Source organism: Camelus bactrianus, chromosome 12 (assembly GCF_048773025.1).
Source record: "Camelus bactrianus isolate YW-2024 breed Bactrian camel chromosome 12, ASM4877302v1, whole genome shotgun sequence".
NCBI classification, from domain to species: domain Eukaryota; kingdom Metazoa; phylum Chordata; class Mammalia; order Artiodactyla; family Camelidae; genus Camelus; species Camelus bactrianus.
In genome coordinates, this window is record NC_133550.1 from 3,809,704 (window position 1) to 3,826,275 (window position 16,572).

The 16,572-nt window shown below is 47.6% G+C and overlaps 1 long non-coding RNA gene across 1 annotated transcript; it reads right to left on the reverse strand.

Annotated features, from left to right (window-relative positions):
- Positions 1-6,265: 6,265 nt before the first annotated feature.
- On the reverse strand, positions 6,266-15,093 carry LOC141579493 (uncharacterized). Its single transcript, XR_012511037.1, has 6 exons — positions 15,006-15,093; positions 14,508-14,658; positions 13,333-13,456; positions 11,007-11,609; positions 8,215-10,605; positions 6,266-6,376 (listed from the first exon to the last, which is right to left on the reverse strand). It is a non-coding gene; the product is annotated as an uncharacterized LOC141579493 (long non-coding RNA).
- Between the last annotated feature and the right edge of the window lie 1,479 nt (positions 15,094-16,572).

Consider the following 16,572-nt stretch of genomic DNA (forward strand, 5'->3'; position numbering starts at 1 on the left):
GGCTACTCACCCTATTGTCTCATCTCAGGATCCCCTTGTCCCATCCAATTCAGGCATTATTGATGTGGCTGCGACACTCACCTGTGTAACATTTCCTCTCATGAGCATTTTATGGTTCAAGGGACTTATGAATGACTTTTTGTTTTTCTTCCTTAGCCTTTCTGCATTCAGTATGTCTGGTGGATTATATGAATCCTTTTTATTTGTTCCCCTGCACTAATCTTTAATAATGTATCATGGGTTTAAAACGCTAACTGATAGACAATTTAGAAGACAGAAATCCTCTAAGATTTTTGTCCTAAAATATCTGTCATGCATTTTGCCATGTACAGTAACATGTCACAGGTGGCTACCCTGTGGCCGGGGAGGGACATGATTCTGCCATCACACTCCCCTCATTTTCACCAATGTGCTGATCACCTAACCAAGGATCTATGCTCCCCACTTCGCTCACTTCCTCCTCCTTTCCATTGACTACCCTGTTCCCATCACTTCCTTCATTCAGCACATCAGTATTTCATGACCATATTCTTCTCTAAATGGAAAGGGTATCTTGAATCTAATGTCTTACAACTCTTCTTACTGTATATGCACACACTGACCTGCACAGAACCCCGTCCAGCTCTTTATTTTCCTAGAATCTCCCTGAGGAATCAGTTCCATGATGATGGTGATGATGATGATGATACTGACAATGATGACAGGGACCTCTCAAGGATTCTGATAAAGAGGGAATCAATAAAGGGAGGGAATCATTGCAAAATTGCCCCAGAGACAGGCTTAAATGTAAATAACTGCTATAGTGTTTAATGAAATTGACTAATATATAACTATTTTTAAAACTTTATATCACTGAATTTAAAATTTTAACGGGAATTCTCATTCACCAGTAACCAAGATTCAACTCTAGGACCAAAGTCTAAGGATTTTGACCTTCTAACAAATTGTCCACTAGCCTTTTAAACACGTGATCCTTTTAAAAACTTAGTGCTGGGCTGAAAATAAGCAGGATTCATATAATCTCACCAGACACAGTGAATGTGGAAAGACTAAGGAAGAAAAACAAAAAGCCATTCATAACGTCTTGAACTTCACGTTGCTCACAGGAGAAAATGTTAGCCAAGGTGAGTGTCACATCAACATGACGCCTGAGTGGGATGGGGAAGCAGATCTTCCTCATCAGACATTTATGCTGATTTGTTAGATGCCAACACAGTTTCCTCATTGGATTTGCTTCTAACAAGTATGGAAGAATTTACGTTCTACCAAAAGCAGTCTAAACATTTTCCCCTGCTGTCAGGTCTCTGGACTGAATGTCCCCACAAGAAGGACATGAATATGCTTCATAGGGAATTCTTCCTGAGAAGCAACAGGATTTTCGAGGGCAGAACTGCAGGCCCCCCATGGAGGGCTGGAGGAGGGCTACAGGGGGCACTGGAAAAACAGCAGGAGTGAGTTCAGATACTACCGCTCAGGTCGCCAAAGACAGCATTGCTATCTCTGAGGATATTACATTCTCCCAAAAGTTCCATGAGTGAAGGTACCTGTGAACACTAAGCAGGTTGTTAAGAAAGAGCAGCACATAATTTGCGTCACAACTCAATTACAGTATGTTTTGATATTTGGAAAATAATTAGCCCATTGTCCTTTGAAAATGCAGCAGTAGATATAGAAATAAAAAAGGCTGAGCCGTCTTGGAGACAACAATCAATAAACAATTCTAAATCTGCAGGATTCCTTGACGATATGCAAGCAATGAGCTAGATGTGTCTTGCAGATAGCTCTTACTGCAGGGCGCTGTCCTGCAAAGCATAGAACTAGTTTTCTCAGCAGACAGAGGGAACCAAGTCAAGATTCCAAACCTTCAGAGATTTACTATATGGCAGGAAAGATCACAAGTACATCCAGCCAAATATGAATAAATGTAATCAAATATTATCAAATGTGATTGGAGCACAGATGAAACAGAAATTCCTTTCACCTGGGATCTAGAGAGACTTCTTCAGAAAATGTGGCTTTGGAGATGTCCAAAGACATGGGTGGAATTTTGGCAGAACAGGATGTAAGGAATTTTAAAACTGATTCTAAAATTCATATAAAAATTCAAAGGATCCCAAATATCCAAAACAATTTTGAACAAGAAAAACAAAGTTGGAAGACTTGCACTATCTGATTTTCAGCTTTTTTTTTTTTTTAAACTACAGTAATCAGAAAGTATGGTGTTGGTGTAAAACAGGAAAATAGAATAATGGAGCAGAATAGAATGTTCAGAACTAAACCAACACTTATATAGACAATTGATTCTCAAAAAGGATGCAGTGGAGAAAGGATCTTTTCAACAAGTGGTGCTGGAAGAATTAGAGAGTGATATGCAAAAAAAAAAAAAATGAACTTTGATCCACACCTCACAAAATATACAAAAATTAACTCACAATGGATCATAGATCTTAATAGGAAATCTAAAACTACAAAACAGCTAGGAGAAAAAGCATAGGCTTAAGCTTTATAACCTTGGGTTTGGCAAATATTTCTTTGCTATGACACCAAAAGTATAATCTATTTTAAAAAGAAAGTGATAGAGTGAACTTTATCAAAATGAAGACTCTTCAAAGTTGTTCTAAACACTGCTAAGCAAATGAAAAGACAAGCCATAGACAGAAGCTATTTGCAGATCATATATCTGATAAAGGTCTCTCTTTGTATCTGATCCAGAATAAAGAGGTCTCAAAACTCAATAATAATGCAAACACCTGAATGAATGAATGAGACCAGAAAACACACTTCAGTAAAGATATCCAGATGGATAATAAGCATATGAAAAGATGCTGATTAAAGATGCCATTAGTCATTAGAGAAATGCTTTTAAAAACCACAGTGAGATACTAGTACACATACATACAAGAATGAATACGATTAGAAAGACCGACCTTACAAAGTGCTGGTAAGGAAGTAGAGCAACCAGAGCTGATACACACCACAAGGAATTTACAATAGTACAATCATTTTGGAAAAGTCTTTTACAGTTTCTTTAAAAAAGGTAAATACCTATCTACCATATAACCCAGATATTCCTCATCTGGTGCTTTAGAAAAGAAAAGCATATGTCCTTATAAAGACTTTTAACCAAATATTCACTGCAATTTTATTTATAATAGCTCAAGTTGTAAATAACCCATGCATCCATCAAGAAGTAAATGGAGAAACAAATGATGGCCTATCCAAACACTGCTCACAACAAACTATTCAGTAAAAACTCAGCACAAAACAATACTCTGCTATAAGACAAATAAGCTATTAATACAGCAACACAGATGACTCTCAAAATAATTACACTGAATGAAAGAAGTCAGACAACATAGAGTAGATACTGCATGAAACAATTCATACAACGATGTTGAAAATGCAGACCAATATGTTGTGATGGACAGCAGATCAATGGTTTCCAGGGGAAGAGATGGGGAGGGAGGGAGGGACAACAAATTTCAGGAGACAAGCTTTGTGGGTGATGGGTATGTTCACTCTCTTGAATGTGGTCATGGTTTCTTGGGGATATACTTATGTCAAAACTTATTAGCTGTACACTTTATACGTGTGAAAATTACTTTGCCAAGTATACCTCAAAGCTGTTTTAAGAAAAAAGGCACTTCAGTCCTGATCCACCTCAGCGCCTGATTGGAGTGACATGATCAGTCCCTCACCCTGTTTGCCTAACAGGAAGGTAGAAAACCTCTCACGGAAAATAACATATGGATTTTTCATTTGCAATGTCGGCCATGTAATAAAGAATTTCAAGACATACAACATGTCAAGACTATATAACGGATAATATGAGAATAAGAAACATTAGACAAAGGATGCAAACCCCCAGGTGATGTAGGCATCAGAGTTACCAATAAAGGCTATGAAATACTTTTAATATATTCAAGAAAATAAGGAAATTATGGGAGAATAGATAACAGGGTAAAGACTTTCACCAGAGAAATATACTGGAATGTATTTTTAAGAGAAATCAAACTGATACTCTAGAACTGAAGCTTTCAGCTCTGGAAACAGGTAAACAGAGCTAATTTGGATCCCTTTTAAGTAAAACTTTCAGTAATACCGGGTAAAATACAACAACAAATGTAACACAGAGCTAACTATGGAAAGAGAAGTTCCCAGGTGACAATACAAAGAGGACACTTAAAGCCCACAGTGGTAATCTTGTGAGCTGATGCCACCAGACCCTGGAGGGAAGGGGTTTTAATCTGCACATAGAGATACAATGTCCATTTAGGAAAAACGGTCCATACCAGATGTAGAAGACTCTTCCTTTATATCTATATAGGCAGATACAGAGATGTAAAGTGGCAGCAGAGGTCACAGTGACACAGGGCCCTGGGCCAAGGAGTGTGAACACCTCTGCAAGCTGGGAAAGGTAGGAGGACGAATCCCTCCCTAGAGCCTCGGTGTGGAACGTAGCCTTGGCCACACGTTGGTTTTAGCCCATGACAATGACTTTGCACTTCTGCACAATAGAAGAGTGAGACGATGAATGTGTATTGCTTTAAGCCACTGAGTCTGTGGTCCTTTGTTACAACAGCAAAAGGAAAGAAACTCAGGAACCAACATGAACATGAACCCCAAGCTGCCTGCTCTGCTGGCAGGAAGTTCTTTGTCTCTGATCCTGAGGGAGACTCCTGTCTTCTGGCAGCATCCACAAACTACCTCATGCTAACTTGACAGCTTGCAGATGGTTAAATCTTAACCCTGCACAGTTCTTGATATTTAGTTAATAAAAATGATGGTGTCATCAAGGGTATTTTTCCATCTTTTAAATAACCTTCAGTCTTCTAATAAAGCTACCTCTAATTGAGAGACAGTGTAAATAGTTTTCAATCTTCATAATAAATAACTGTGGTTTTATTTGGTTGTTTAAATTATGAATAATAATATTCACATTAGTAAAAGTTATTAAAATCAACATTGTTTAATGAAAATATGATTTCTTTTTGCATGAACATGTATTAACTACAATAAATGTTCCATGCTTTGTTCTACGATTTACTGTTAGAGCCTTAAAGCATAATATTTTCCTCAAAAGATATTATGGCAAAGGGATTTCTTTTGGTGGAACAGTTCCTACATCAAATCTGGTGCATGGCTCAGGCCACTGGGAACCTAGAGATGATAGATATTAGGAGGCATTATAAACACAAAATGATTTTTAAAGGAATTAAACAACTGGATGTGTGAAAACAAAGAATCTGAGAATATTCTAGTGAAATAAATGTATTTTTCAGCTTAAGCAAGACACTGGGTGAATAAATCTAAATGAAAAAACCACCCAGAGATCAGCAGTGGGTCATGCATGCAGTGTGACTGATCAAAACCAAGTTGTTTCCAAACCAGTGTGCAGGCTTGATGCCTTCATGAATCAAGTCTGTGTGGCACCAGGCCATCTCGAATACATGTTGATGAGGTATTTATAAGCCCTTCACCATCCCAGCACAAAGCCCACACATGAGCCACAAGACCATCACCTACAAATCTGCAAAAGACACAGCATGGTGAATAGCACTTTTCTTGTTCAGTAGCCGGTGGCAGGGCACTGTGAGCAGACAGAGATACAGGGACACAGAGACACAGAGGCACTTCCCCTCACTCAGCTGATAACCTTCCGTGCATTCCTGGGGACAGGATTGTCATAAAATGCACCATGGATTGATCCTCCTCCTAGGAAAGGAACGGTAGGTCTGTCCTCAGGTTGGAGCAAGGGTGGCCGGAGGATCTCAGAAGAGCTGTTTCAGCACAACCAATAGAATTTTCGGCCACCGTGACCACGAGAGACAGGTCTCCTGCCATCCCGGTAGGCACTTGGGCTCCTGAAAAAAGCTGGGCTCAGTAAAGGCTTGAGTAGAAGGCACAGACCTGAGGGATGGCCCAGCAAGAGACAGGAGGTAGGGCCTGGTTTATACTGCTCTGGGTGTATCCCAGCCTCATCCGAATACGAAATCAGAAATTTGCAAAACAGCAGAGCTGGGATGGATCATCTACTCCAGACTCCTCACATTACAGTTTAAAGTGTGGCAGCCCTGGGAGGCAAAACAACGTGCTAAAGGCAGAACGTGGAAGAGGCAGCGCGAGATAAAATGCACCGTGCCAACCCCTGTTCAAGGATGCTGACACTGAGTGTGGGGCCAAGGTTTCCAACGAGGAGAATGAGACAGTGTAAATACTTTGTTCCCCCCAAAACCCCAAATATTTTTTAATGGCACAAAACTCACCTTAACTAGCTCTCTTCTGAGGGCGCTCTTTTCTGCTTCTTCGTCTTTCTGTCTGTCTCCATTTCTCTCTCTCAGACAAAAACACATACAATTTTGTGAAAGAGGACTTCCTGCCATACAAAGACAAAATTCATATCTTCAAAAAGACACCTGACAAAGCACGTTTCTCAATTCAAGTATTTGTGTGGGGTCTGGGCAACTGGCTTATTTTCTAGAATATTCGGTGGTTCGAAAATCAGATCATCTTCCCCAAAGGAAGAGTTCTGGTCCGTGTTGATGAAGTTGGGGATGTCACATTTGATGAGCAAGTTCGGCTCCTCCTCTGGCCACCTGCTGCATCTGATGGCTTCCTGGAGCCGAACATCACTGTCAAGGGCTATGGTTGGGATACCAGCTTTGGCCTTGTCGAAGTGGCCCACTTCATTGACGTAGCTGTGAAAGATGGACCTAGATTCGTCATTGACCTGCCAGAGAACATCTGGGGCACCAGCGGTCTCCCAAAGTCTGACACAAATCTGTTCAGTCTGAATCTGTTCTCGGGAGACACTGCATTGCTATAAAGAAAACCAAAATAAAATATCGCTCACACTCTAGCTCGGTGACCTGAAGAATCATAGTTTTTGCCATCTACTGAGAGCAAACCCCTGCAGAGAGCATGCTGACAAGCACTGGAAGTGAAAGACATCACTTCTGAACACATACAATTACACCCAAGGCAAAAGTCTCAAGTGAGGACCCTTGGACAATCCTGAAAAGACATCGCTCCCTGAGAATCCTCAATATTGGTGTCTCGCACACCAGTGTTTCTCAGTGGGACAATCAGATCATCTTCATCAGATTTAGTTAAAGTGCTTCTTAAAATGCAGAATTCTGGTGTGCCCACCCTCAGAGTCTCAGAGGTAAGGACGGGTAGTCTGTATTTTCATAGCCAACAAGATCACTAAACATGCTCAGGTTTAGCACAGCGGTCTACATCGGGTCACCTGAGCATCGACAATGCTGTCTCATGTGGTGGGGTGGCCATGTGTGTCAGGGTGCTGTCCTACCCACGTGACTCCCCTGATTCTCAAAACTCACAGTGCAGCCCCATTGGGCAAGAAATACCACCATTTCACAATGCATACTCAAGGCGCCCGACTGACAGATACAATCAGTGATAGGAGAGGGGACAAAACTCAGCTTCCTGATACCTTCTATCACTTACTGTGGGACAAATGATCAATTCAATGGTAATAAATTAGTGAATGAGTGAATAAGATGACTCGTTAGTCCCACGAGTGCCTGGAAGAGCGAGCCTGGGCACACTGAGAACCGTAACAGCCCATCTACTTAATTGCCATCCTCCCCAGATCTATGTAAAGGTTACTACCACGCAGGCAGTGTCTCCTGAAGGGCAAGAATCATGTCTGAACACACTCTCAAATCCAGAACAGAACCTGACAACAATTAGGCTCTGGAGTCTGTGTTTAGCGAGTGTGGAATCTCAGTGATTTCAGCTCTTAGACCTTGCCTTCCCATCCCACCCCTCATGATATGGCCCCTAAGACCAGTTCTTTCAGGGCTGGGGCCACGGAAACCATTTACAGGACTGGAAGAATCTGATCATATAAACCATCTCCCAGATTATCATCAAGTGTCACCTGCATTTCAGGGATCAGTAATTCCAGAAGCTTTGCAGTTCAGGCAGCTGAGGGATTTTTATATCAGCTCTGTCTTCTACTGTGACTGCCTGGGTGACATCCGACAAGGAATTCTCAAAAGCCTGAGCTTTTCCTTTCAGGAATAATCTAATTAACAAATCTCGCTGACCACTCAACCAATGTGATGTGAAGATCAATGATTTACACAGGAGTACAACATTCACTAGGTCGTGGATTTAGAATCAGAGAAAAATCATTTGAGAAAGATTGACAGAATTTAGCTTTAATGCAAATTTAAGTATTCTTACCTTTCAGTAAATCATCTTCCCCTACTTATCACTTCACCCAAGTTTAAAAGATATTTGAGAACAGGGATGAGTGTGCCAGCAATCTGTGACCCAATAACCTAAAATGTCACCTAGGAAAAAGAGGAGTAACACATTTTTAAAAAGCATGGTGAGGATGGCGGGGCCATCCCCCAACTCCACACTAAGGAGCTCTGAGTAATAGCTTTCCTGCCTGGCTGGGGCATCAGCTGATGTGAAAACCCACCCAGAAACCTCACTGTCCAGCAACTCTTCCGTAACACAGGCTACACTTCCTCAGAATTAAGAATTGGGTCAAGTAACCCCTTCGCTGAAGAATAAAGACAAAGGAGAACAAGAGGTTTCTGCAGCTCCCCAGGGGAGAGCCCAGACCTTGAGCTGCATGCACTGCGCCCACCTCCCAGGAGAAGATTTAACTGGAGAAGGGCGTTCTGCGAAACTGGGGCAGCAAAGTTTGATATGGGAACAAATTGACCAGCTGGCCAGGGACAGCCCCCTTCGTCGCTGCCTTGGCAGCTGCCTCCGCCCCCTCAGCACATCCTGCCCACCTCCAGTGGCTAAGCTGTCAGGGAAACTGTGCTTTGGGACCTGGGGCAAAAGAGGCTGCCCCCAGGCCAAGCTGCGGAAGAGATGGGAGCTAAACCACCAGCTCCCAAGCGGCAGGCTCCATACCCCAGCCAACACCCCGCCGCCCCCTCACCCTACTGCAACCCCGGGGCAATATGACCCGGAGAAACGTGACCTTGGAACGAGGGTCGGCCACGTCAGGCCTCCAGAGAGATGGGAGCTTATCCTCCACCTCGCCAGGGGCAGCCCCTCTCTCCTCTCCAACACCTGATCTCACCGCGCCCACCTCCCAGGAGCAACCTGACCGGGTGTGGGGTGTCAGGCGAATCTTGCGCGGGAGAGGCCATCCCCAGGCCAGGTCAGTGGAGAGGAGAAGAAGTGGCCCCATTAGGCAGGGCAGCCGGATATCGCAGCTGCCTCTGCGCTTCGACCGCATCGCGCCCTTCTCCCAGGAGCAAGCTGACCTGGAGACGGGCATCCGGCTTCTTGGGCAGCAGAGGACGCCCCCAGGATTGGCAGCGGGGAAGAGGAGAGCAAATTGACAGGCTCAGCGCTGCAGGTCTTCTACCCCCGCCGTCGCCACCCCCGCACCTTAAAGGCACCGCCCAGGGCACCCCTCCCCCAGCAGGTTGAATGGGACAGGTGTGTCTGGTGATCTGGGGGAGGAGAGGCCACTCCCACACCAGGCCTTCGGGGAGACGGGAGCCAATCCTTCAGCTCCCCAAGGCAGCCACCTACCCCCGCAGCAGCCACCTCTCTTGACCCCTGACCTCACGGTGGCCTCCTCTAGGGAGCAGGCTGACCTGGAGATGGACGTCCGGCGAACTTGTGACAACAGAGACAGCCCTCAGGGCAAACCATGGGGGGATATGGGAGCAAATGGACCGGCTCCATGGGAAAACCTGCCGCTGCTGCCACCACCCCCAACGTAACACGCCCGCCTCCCGGGGTCAGGCCGACTAGGATACACGTGTCCCGTAACCCAGGGCAACAGAGACCGCCCCTAGGACAAGCCGCGGGGAAGATGGGAGCAAATGGGCCCGCTCCCCCGATACAGGCCCCTGACCCCCGCCACCCGTGCACCCTGACTACCCTGCCTCCCGCCCCCAGCAGGCAAAGTGGGACAGGGGTGTCCGGGGACCTGGCGCAGCAGAGGCCGCCTGCAGGCCACGCGGCACAGACATGGGAGCTAATACACAAGCTACCCCGGGGCAGCCTCCCTATCCCCGCAGCCACCACCTTACCAGCCCCCTGACTGCACCGCACCCATCTCCCAGGTGCAACCTCACCTGGAGTCGGACCGCAGGCAAATCTCCGGCGGCAGATGTCGCCCTCAGGCCAGGCCGCGCGGGACAGAAGAAATGGAGCTACTCCCTGGAACGGACCCTCTCCCCCTGCAGCCCCCGCCGCCGCCTCCCAGGGGCAAGCTCACCTGGAGACCGGCGTCCCGCCTCTACGGCAGCAGAAGCTGCCACTGGCTCCGCCGCAGGGGAGAGCTGAGCGAACTGATCGGCTTCCGCGCGGCAGCCCCCCTAACCCCGTGGGCCCCGCACATTAATGGCACCGTCCCCACTCAGCAAGCTGAGCGGGACAGGCGTTTACGGTGACCAGGGGCAGCAGAGGCCGCTCCCAGGCCCGGCAGCCGGGAGAAGGCAGCTATTCCAACAGTTCGCCAGAGGCAGCCGCGCTCCGCCCCCCTGTCGCTGCCGCTGCCCCCTGACCTAACCGCCCCACCTCCCAGGAGCAAGCTTACCTGGAGTCCAACATCTGGCGAATCTCCAGCGGCCAAGGCCCCCCTAGGCCAGGCTGCAGGGAAGAGAAGAAATCGACCGGCTTGCCCGGGCAGCCTCCCACACACCGCCGCCTCCAACGCCCCAAACGATTGGACTAGCCTCCCGGGGTCAGGCTGACTGCGAGGATGTGCACTTGCCTTCTAATCCTGGCCACGTGCCTGAGCACCTCCCTGCATCCCTACACTCCCCGCACCTCTGCACCCCTGCCACTATCTGCACTTCTGCACTGCCTGCACTTCTGCACCCCTGCACCACCGCATCCCCTGAACTGCCTGCGCCCTCCACAGCCCCTGCACCCCTGTCACCAGTTACACTTTTGCACTGCCTACACTCCTGCACCCCTGCATGTCCCACACACCACCTCTTGGGCCTGTGGCAGAGTCTCTGCTGTTAGACCAATGCACAGGAACTCACATCTTTGCCAGTATATGATGCATCAGTGGACGTCTGGGGTTGGCTGCAGGAAGGTACATGTTCCCGGTCACTAGCCTGGGCCACTAGGGTGATCTCTCTGAGGTCACCAAGGGCGGGCTCAGAGATGGTGTTTTCCGGGAAGAGAGGAGTTGAAACAGGTCTTGAGGGCAGAGCTGTGCTCACCAGGCCGTCCACGCTTCATGTTTTACACAGGGCTTCGGAGAAGTGAAATGGATCCAGCCAAGTAAGACCGGCCTGCTGTACGCCCACCTCAGTCCTGGGCTCTGAGTCAGACCGACTGGCTCCCACCCTCACGGCCCAGTTTTGGTACCTGAATGGTCCCTTTGAGGCATCCCATCAGTTCTCAGGAAGAAGTCTGGCTGCTTCCACCCCATGGCCCTCCCTCCTGTGCTGGCCTCAGGAAGTTTCCTTATTTGGGGAAGAAGGCAGCCCACCCCCTACCCCACCCCTCACCATGCTCTCACCCAGGCTGCAGCTCTCTCTGCCCATCAGAGTCTGGAAAGCCATCCCTCTTCAGTTATGTCCCTTCTGAGATGGACTTGCTTCCACTCAATTCTAGGCGAGGATGCACCATGGAATGCACTGGGTAACAGAACCAAAGTAAATAATTTCTTCTGTGAGGTTTTCTGTTTATCTACTGGGATGGGCTGTGTGTAGTTTGCTACAGCTATTGGTGTGAGAGGCTAAAACAGCCTGTGTGTCCTTGTTTTCATCTCCCCGCTGTCTTTGGGTTTTCCCTTGACACTCCTGAGACATTTACTTCTTTTAGTTTTATTCCTGTTATTACACAGGGGCCCTACTGACATGGAGGTAAGTTGTTGGGGGAGCAGGACAGAGCAGGGCATCTGTAGTCCTGTGATTAGTTCTCATTGAGCCTATGCCTTGAGCTGTGACCTCCACAAGTGTGTCTCTTTCCCCCCACCCCAATTTGGGTGAGACAGAAGGGATTTCCCTTCTCCCAGGTTGGTTAGGCTCTGGTAAAATAATTTCTCATTAAAAAAACAAACAAACAAAAAACAACTTCCCCAAATGAAACAGAATGTTTTGGGTATATTTCAATAGAGTTATTTTCTCCTTTCCAGGCAGGAAGCATGAGGAGTTATCCTCTGAGGCATTCATTCTGAGAACAGGACACGGTCCTGGAGGTAAAATGCATGAAAAAGAGCAGGGGGCCCCTCTGACTGGCCCCCTGGAGTTGTCACACTCGGACTTCCCCATGCTGAGATTTCCACTGGCCTCAGGGACCTGTTAAATCTGCCTGCCCTGGGGGTTGTTACAAAAGCGGGTTCTGCCCTGGGAGCTGTGACTCACCAAGCCTGCCTGGCTGCCTCTCTGTGTTGGGAGCAGATTTTCCCCTCATTTTTCTGGGATCTAAGAAGTACAGTGGGATTGCAGCTCCCTCAGCTCTGGTGTTGTTTTCAGGACAGAAGGAGAAATTTCTGAGCTCCACAGGAGCTGGAACAAAGGCTGGAATCCTCCCCTCCTCTGCCTCCGTGCAATAAGTGGCTGTGGTTCTAGCAGAGTTTCTGAAGATGTGGATTTAAACACACACATCCCAGCCCCTACAGGAGCACACAGTCCCATAAATCCCCCCAGTTTCCACTGGTAACTACTGAGCTGATGGGGACACGGGTTTCGGATCCACAGAGGCCTGACTGCACTACTTGCTCCGTGGCCTATTAACGTGGTTGCTCTGGGTCTTGTCTGAAGTGGCTTGCTTACCGCATCTGGTACATGGGAAACACAAAATAAGTTCTAGAAACTTCACTTTTTCTCCCTCCAGGGCCTTCAAACATAGAAAGTATTAAGTGAACTCAGACGGCCTATTCACCGCAATGAAGTCCGTCCAGCCTGGCTCTCCTGAGTGATGGGCACTGACTTGCACCTTAACTCGGAACAGTAGGGGAACCGCCTTCTTCTAACTGGGCCTCTCCCCACACCGGGCACGCCCTCAGCTGAGACGGTGTCAACTCCCCCATTGAGGTGTGTGCTGGTGGCTTCAGTGTGACCTGGCCCTGCCGGGATATGAACCTGCAGTGAGTGAGGTGGAGGGTCGGGTGGAGAGGGGTCCCTTCTGGGGTGGCAGGGGGCCCGGTAGCACCCAGCCCGGCCTGGTGCCTGGGGCTCCCTAACACCTCCTACAGCTCCTGGGTTGGCTCCGGTCCTGGCCAATCCATACACCCTCCCAGCATCTTCTCATTAAGTCCCTTTTTGCTTTTATCAGCGAGAAGTGGCTTCTGTTGCTTGTTCAGTGAAACAGTACATAGGGAAACCAGACTATTTCTAACATCAGTAAAATACCAACCTCAGTTATCTCGCCGGGCAGACCGTGCAGCACAAAGGCCTGCAGAGGGCTGTGCGAACGGCTTACGTGAAGGGTCCTCATCATCTGTCTTCAGAGATGCAGAAGCTGGTGGTTCAGGTAAAACCTCAGGGAGGGATTGAGGAATCCAAAGCTGGTTGGTTTCAAAAGCTAACTGGTCAGACCAGACCCCTGAGCTGTGGTCAGAAGCCTAGCTCAACATCACGCAGACTCAGCACCATAAGTGCCAGGTGGGGGTGGTGGTGTTCCCTTTGCAGGCTCTCATTGGGGATTCACTGTAGTCCCTTAAATGCAGCAGAGATTCCAGCCCCCTTAGCCCCCACCCTGCGTGTTCCATGACACAAATCCCGGGAGTGTTTAATTTTCATCTTTGTTTAGGAGGATGAAGGAGGGGCAAGAGGAGACATAAATTCATACTGACTGACACAAGGTCACAGCCAGTACCTCCTCCTTGGAGAGATATGTGCTCCCAAATTGGTGGCTGGGGGGCTGGGTGGAGACCCTCCACTGGTCCCAGAGGGACTCCCTCATCTGGCCACAACTGATGGGTTGGACAACAGATCCAGAGGGAGACAGAGCATCTTTCCTGGGAATTTGGAACTGACACACAGAAATCAAGTTCACTCATCTGGGGATTGGCGAGGGGCGGTGGTTGGAAGTCAAATGAAACCAGAGCATGAGAGAAAGTTAGAAGTGAAAGAGAGAGAGACAGAGAGACTGAGCTTGTGAGAACAAATAGTCAGAAAGAAGGAAAACAATCAGGGGACAGAAGAATTCCAGCTCTTGACTGTCTAGTCTGTCCTAGCCCATCAACGACCCCGCGGGATGGTTAATAAAATTCCAGTTTTGCAGGTAAGGATAAAGGCTGAAAGATGTGGGGGCTGGGTTTGGGTGCACAGTTAATTCAAGTGCCGCTAGACCCCTCATTTCCCATTGCATGAAGGCACTGTAATCCTCACTGGGACCCCTGCGGTCCCCTGACAGCCCAGCACCCTGATCAAATGGCCCCTGCGGGAGTGGGAACCTCTCTGAGAGTGAAGAGTTCCCTGAACCGAGATGCCATGCATCAGCAGGCTCCTGCACACCCCAGGTTAACATCTCCCCAGCTGTGCAGTCTCCCGACCCACTTCCCTCCCTGCCAGGCACCCCTTCCTTACCACCGAGTGTACTGCAGGAATTCAGACACAGGGATGCCCAAAGCAACACGAGCCCACCGGCTATACAAACAGCAGACTCCCAGCCCCACCTGGGTTCCGAGGGGACAGTAGGCGTCCTCAGCTTCCATGTGTCTAAGACAATCTTCTTCAGCTGGAGGTTATAGAGAAAAATAAAAGGTCCAAAACATAGTTCAGTGAGGAATTCCTCCAAGGACCTGACTCCAGAGAATACAACCAGGGGTCCCTACCCCCCGGACTTGGGGTGAAGGTGGATTATTGATCAGCACAACCTCCGGTGGCCCAGCTCCTCAACTTGGCTGCCCAGAGTGGGCTGGGGGAATGGGTAAAGCCAGGGCACTCAGGAAGAGCACAGAGGACCTGATCTCCCCTCTCCGCACTTGTAAACCCTTCCTCAAATCTCAAGGCATCTGACAGAGAGCAGCCACCACAATAAGGAGATGCTCCCATTTCTTCACTCACTCCAGTCTGTTCACTTACGTGCTGAGCATCCACTGGGTCCCAGGACATGACACAGAGAATGGCCGATGGGACAGGCTTGGTCCTTCCCCCTGGACCCTGTTCAATCTGATGGAAGAATGATCACTCATAGAGTTTTTCAAAATTATACAGAGACCAAAGACAAACTGCAGAGTGAACCAAATTTAAAAATATATATGAAGATCCCCCAGTCTCCCCGCCTAAGGTTAACAGCATAAAGCAAAAAGATGTTGCCTTTGATCACCAAGGAAGTTGTCACCCCCTCTCAGGTGGAAAGGACAGTTATTCTTTGAGCAGGACACAGAAGTGCTCCATCGGATTGGACCAGGGCATCTACAGTCATTCAGCAAATGTGTATAAGCTCCTACTACGTACGGGAATCTCCTAACTAGACCAATTCACAAGGTTCTCGGGCTTTATCAGTCAACAAAATAGACATGACTCCCCATCACTGGGGGCTCAGAGTTTTAGTAGAGGAAACAGGCAGCATGTTGGGGGTAGTAAGAGCTTGGAAAAATTAAAAAAAAAAAAAGAGTGATATGAGCAAACTCCGGTGATGGCGGTGGGGTGGGAGGCAGACAGGAGGGAATAAGGCAATCCTGGCAGATCTCACGGAGTAATGAACTTGAAGCAGAATAGATCCGGAGGAAGAAGGAAGAGCCGGAGCCAGAGGCCCCCTGAGTGAGGGGGAGAGTGTGGGCAGAGAGGCAGAGCACGCCGGGTCCTGAGGCCTTTGTGACGACTTTGGCTCCTAATGAAATGATGACCCGTTTAGTGAGTTTTGAGGGGAGGGGTGATATAGTCCAACTTAAGCTTTTGTGTTTGTGTGTTTTTGTGGGAGGTAATTTATTTATTTTAATGAAGGTGCTGGGGATTGAACCCAGGATCTCTTTTTTTTTTTTTAACATTTTTTATTGATTTATAATCATTTTTGAACCCAGGATCTCTTGCATGCTAAGCATGCGCCCTACCACTGAACTAAACCCACCCCATCAATGTATGCTTTTGCAGGCTCCCTCTGACTCTGTGTGGATGAGAGATTGTAGGAAAGCAAAGATGGAAACAGGAGGCTATTGGTGTCCAGGAAGGGCTGAAGGTGGCTCTTAGGAGGCCGGGGAGCAGGGAGCAGGTGGTTAATGAAGACAGAATACCCAGAATTTTCTAACAAGCTGGATTTGCTGTCTGTGTGTGTAAGAGAAAGACAGAAAGAACATTGTTAAAACATCTGGACCTGGACAATGGGAGGGATGTCCTCTCCATCCACAAGGGATGGGACAAGGTGGGGCTGAGCAGGTGGAAAGGGGCTGGTATCAGCTCAGTTCTTCAATGTCATGGTTAAGGTGTGTATTACATATTGCCACAGAAATGCCTAATAGGTAGAGGAGTCTGTTTTCTTTTACTTTTTAACATTTAAAAAATATAATTTAAATGTATTAATTGTATTATGTGAATGATTTGGGAAGTTTGTTTCATGCCAAGGTATATGTTATATATAGCCAAATGGAAAATATATCAGAAAGGGGAGAAATGAGGGCTTTCACATAAACTGACTGTCCATAACTTAGGT